At 38.3% G+C, this 5000-nt stretch overlaps 1 pseudogene; it reads right to left on the bottom strand.

The window, feature by feature from the left end:
• Positions 1-3079: 3079 nt before the first annotated feature.
• The window catches only part of LOC137970918 (sodium/potassium/calcium exchanger 3 pseudogene), a 3070-nt pseudogene continuing 1149 nt past the window's right edge, over positions 3080-5000 (bottom strand).

Raw genomic sequence — 5000 nt, 5'->3', positions numbered from 1 at the left:
GGTGTTAAAGCGATTGTATGCTTTTACCGCGTTAATTCGGATACGGCATTCGAAAGACATAGAAGCCGTATTCCGATAAATGACTTCAATACAGTGCATGCTCTCAAAAACACCTTATTCAATTCCTTGGTCTGAAGGAACTAACAATTAAATACGGCCTTGGAGATTTCGATATAAAGCTTTATCGGATGGCACCGAAACCGGGCGGGAAAAGTGATAACTTCGCCATCCGGATCGGATGACCAGTGGAAGCTGGAGCTTCCAAGTATGCTGGATGACTCATGAAGCGAAATGAACAGTATGTATTCTTAGCGCTTTGTGTATTTGTTTCATGTAGTGGTGTAAATATAAGCATGCAAGTTAGTCCGGAAAACCTTCTGGGTACTGCTACGCTTTCAGAATATTTTCGCTCTTGTTTTCACGTAATGCACAATGTAACATTTACTTTTTTTGAAATTATTTATGTTATAATTACAGTGGCCTAATGTATGACTACATTTTGTAGCTTTGCGGCAACGGTGCAAACCACCGCGTGTGCTTGCTTCTCAACACCTTTCCTGGAGCGATCGTAACACGTCAGATTTTAGTGGTGTCGGTTGATCGTATGTAAATTCATGCTTTAAAGCACGCAGTACATCAGCTAAAAACAAAACATTATAGAATTAAACCAAACACCTTACCCTTTCAAATGAAATACCAATTCATTGATGATTGTATAGCAAGTCACTGGGCTTATTTCCTGCTAGTCTGTCCACAGACCTTCTATTTTGTCTAGAGTTCGCCGAGATCACAAACAAAATAGAAACCGCGGGGGATTTGAAAGCGCGCGAACGTCTGGGGGAGGCCGTGGGGAAAGACAAATATATTCTTTTCTACGCCCGTTTCATGTTTCATGCTTCACAGGAGAAAACATATTTTGTTTGTTACTCTCTTCCCAATGCGCCTGTTTGGGCGAGTGCAATGGGCCCTTTGCAGGATTGTGATCACATGGTACAAAAACTGCCATACTGGAACGCAAATTACCCACTGGGACATCGAAAACTAAGAAAATTTAGATTAAGTAGCTTTGTTTTAGATGTCCCAGTGCGCAATTTGCGTCCCAGTATGGCGGTTTTTGTACCATGTGATCACTATCCTGCAAAGGGCCCATTCCCTGATCACTTCATCCCAGCCAATCACAATTGAGCCATTGACAAACAACACCTAATCAAATCAAACGAACAAAAAAAGAGAGAACTCTTCCGATATTTGTTTGTCTTTTTCAAGATATACTTCAAATATTTTGAAGGTGAATTTTGATGAGCTGAGGGTCTAAGGGTTAGAGAGGAATGTTATGCTCGGGCAAGCAGGAGGCTAACGATAGAAAGTCGCTTGTAGTGAAATTCAACACCAAATTTGAAAAAAAAAAAGGTTATTAGTATAGCAATTTTCGAATTAGTGATACAGTTTATATTTAATGTGGCTTTTGAGCTAAATTTTGGCTAAAATTAATTAATTATTAACAGCCAATTAACTGACAACTGACAAATGGCCTTAACTTTAACTGACAACTGACATCTGTACCCCCCCCCCCCCACCCCCCATCAAGACCCTCCTTCAATTGTTCTAGGCGAGCGCTCTCTCTCTCTCTCTCTTTGTCGGAGAGAGCCTGCGTTCTAAGGTTTCTGCGTAGCCGCGTAGCCACCTTCACTCTATACGTGACTGCGTAGTCGCGTAGCCACATTTTTTCAAGATCACTTTTGGAGTGACGGGGTATTCAGCAATCCCGCACCTAAGTGCAATGAAAGTTGTCGGTTGTCGTTTGTAATGTGTGAAAGAATTTTGACCAATGAAATGAAAGCTTGGAATAAAGGCGCAATAAATTGTTTGGGACCGATCTAAAATTGACAGTTAGGTGTGATGTTGATTTCATGGTAAATTGGTACTTTTCTCAATTGCCGTTTCCAATGGGGATGTCACAACGTTTTTTTCTTAGTCTATTATGTTGAATAGATTGTAGTTGTAGCTCTTCGAGTACTTTTCCATTGGGTCGTCATTGATCATCATTCAACCGTACATGTTCAGTCTTTGAACCTCTTTCATTGGACCACCGAGTCAAATTGTTCTTCAACGTCTTCAACCGTTGAGCGAAGAGAAAATCAGTTCTCGAGCTAGACCACGAGTAGTCGCCCTTCTTCTTTCCTCAGAGTCACGCACGACCGGATAAATTATTATTTTATGCAAATTAGAGGTAAAAACGAGGCGTGTCACGCAATCGCGCGCTCTACTTAAGAGACTGCTCGCAGTTTATTCTCAAGCACGACAATAAATTTAAATTGTCGTTTGCTCAACTACGCTCAGCATTTCTCAAAAGGTAACTCTTTTGCTGAAAAGGGGCAGAAATTTCAGAAGAACAGAAGTTGAAATTCAAAAAATGAATTGACATTGTTTTGAAATTATTCCTTTGCTTATAAAATAGTAACGCCTGCCACACAGGCTAAAGATATGCACACTAAAACTCCTAGTAATATCATGATATTTAACAATCATTCTGCGAAATCGCGCGGAATATCGCTTGATGGATTAAAGAACGAGGTTTATTCCGGCAAAACATGCTTGTTTCGGCTCAAGGAATAAAGTACTAGGTATATAGGCCTTATCACGGTTTTCGACGCCATCTTGACGGGTAGGCAAAGCGGTCAGATATTACAGTGTTTGTATAGGAATCGGATAGCAAATAACTTCTTCCAAAATTGAATTTTACACAATTTGTGAATCAAAACGTTTAAATACTAGGTAGAAGATTGTATTCACCAAGTTTGAAGGATGTAGCTTTGCTATAAGTCGCTGAGCTTTTTTTTTTTTTTTTTTTAATTTTCCATACACTAGTCTTAATTTTTTTTCCCGCGCACTGCGTCTAGACGTTTGTCCACCCAGCCAAATTTACAGACAAATGTGTGGAAAATTCAAAAAATTAACTGAGCGTCTTCTAGCCAAGCTACATACTTCAAACTTGGTGAATACAACCTTCTACCTTGTATTTTAACGTTACGATTCAGAAATTGTGAAAAATTCAATTTTGGAAGAAGTTATTTGCTATCGGATTCCCATATAAACACTGTAATTTCTGACCGCTTTGCCTACCCGTATGGCGTCGAAAACCGTGATAAGGCCTATTCATGTTTGTTGGATTAAAAACTAGGTATATTCAGGCGTAGCATGCTTGTTTCGGCTCATGCTCATGGATTAAAGAACGAGGTATATCCTATATTGATGTGTCATGCAGATATTGGAATACGAGAATGTCATGATAATATCAAAATATTTTATAAAGATTTTATGGTGATATTGGAGTATGAGAATATCATGATAATATCAAAATAACAAGATATCATGATGATATAAGAATATCAGAATATCATGATAATATCAAAATACCAAGACATCATGGTGGCATAAGAATATGAGAATATCACGGTGATATCAAAATATCAAGATATCATGGTGATATTGGAAGATCAGAATATCATAATAATATCAAAAATATCAAGATATCATGGATATCATCATAATATCATGGTAATATCAAAATATCACAATTATAATATCAAAATAGCAAAATATCAATTCATTTGTGATATTTTGATATTCTGCAATCCCGCACCTTAGTGTAAATTTTATACACATTTGCATGTTGCTTGCACTTAAGCTTGTGTTGCTGGGGAAAACCAGCCCTTACTTTTTAATATGCCAATAGTTGCATCTACTTGTTTAAAATGGGCCACTGTGGGGATGTCCTCCACTGAAAATAACAAGTTGAAGGAATAAATCTGGATATAAAATATTTTGTCTATGATGTCATTTCGCACTTCAAGAATCTTTTGAATCTTTAGAACATATTGAAGTCCACCATCCCTCCCCTTGCTTTGAGTACACTGCATAGGTGACTTTTGTATGACGTCATCACCATGGCAGCCATGTTGGTGGATGAAAAGAACTTGAATATCTTTCATTATCCTTTTACATCTCATTAACCCTTTACATCTCATTAGTGATTACCATCTAAATTCTCCTTACCATATCACTAGTTTGTCAAGTATACAGGGCATGAGAATACAGGAAATGATCAGCTACCGGTACGTCATCACCAATACAAATTTGCCCACATGTAACATACAAAATAATCAAGAAGTATCAGGAGAATACACATGCTGATACTGGGAATTATGGGGTTAAATTCTTCTGTTGTCCACCAGCATTTGTAGATAACCATTGTCACCTCTGTCTGAAGAGTTTGAAACCAGACATCATCACCATTGTTACTACATAGCACTTAATTTTAAACTTTTTTGCCTTGTAACAAAATTCACTCAAGTTTTGCATGTTGGTAAGTTGAAATTCCCAAAGACATCAAGCTCAAAAATTGTTGCAACAGAAATAAAGGCTACGTAAAGCAAAAGAAATACAATTCCAAGACATTTGTCTAAACGCCACTTTTTCCATGCTATGCAAAATAAAGTAACAAATACAGCACCAAATAAAGATAGTGCAGTATAACTTACACTTCCGCTCAAAACATCAACATAGCCTCCCAAGTCAACTACTGTTGTTTTAAGAAGCCAGGGGAGTCCCAAACATAACAATATGTCAAATACATTGCTGCCTATTGTGTTAGATACAGCCATATCGCCATCTCCTTGCCGTGCGACAATAAGGCTCGATATCCCATCGGGCACACTGGTGCCTGCAGCCATGAAGGTTAAGCCCATGATGACATCCGAGATGCCGAGGGTAAAGCCGATTATTGACACCATCCATACCAAGACATAGGAGAGAATTGCAATCCAAAAAACTGATATGAAGAAGGAAACAAGGTACCATTTCTCCCACCTGCTTTTACGACAGTCCGGAATTGTAACGTAGAACAAGCAAGTCATGGGTAATTCTATCAGCCACAGCGTGCGTGAAATGAGGCCTTGAGGAACAGAAAATGGTGAATCATCATTTTGCTTGATAATTCT

Source organism: Montipora foliosa, chromosome 9 (assembly GCF_036669935.1).
Source record: "Montipora foliosa isolate CH-2021 chromosome 9, ASM3666993v2, whole genome shotgun sequence".
Classification (NCBI taxonomy): domain Eukaryota; kingdom Metazoa; phylum Cnidaria; class Anthozoa; order Scleractinia; family Acroporidae; genus Montipora; species Montipora foliosa.
The sequence above is the reverse complement of the archived record's forward strand: the minus strand, read 5'-3'. Positions and strand labels throughout refer to the sequence as shown.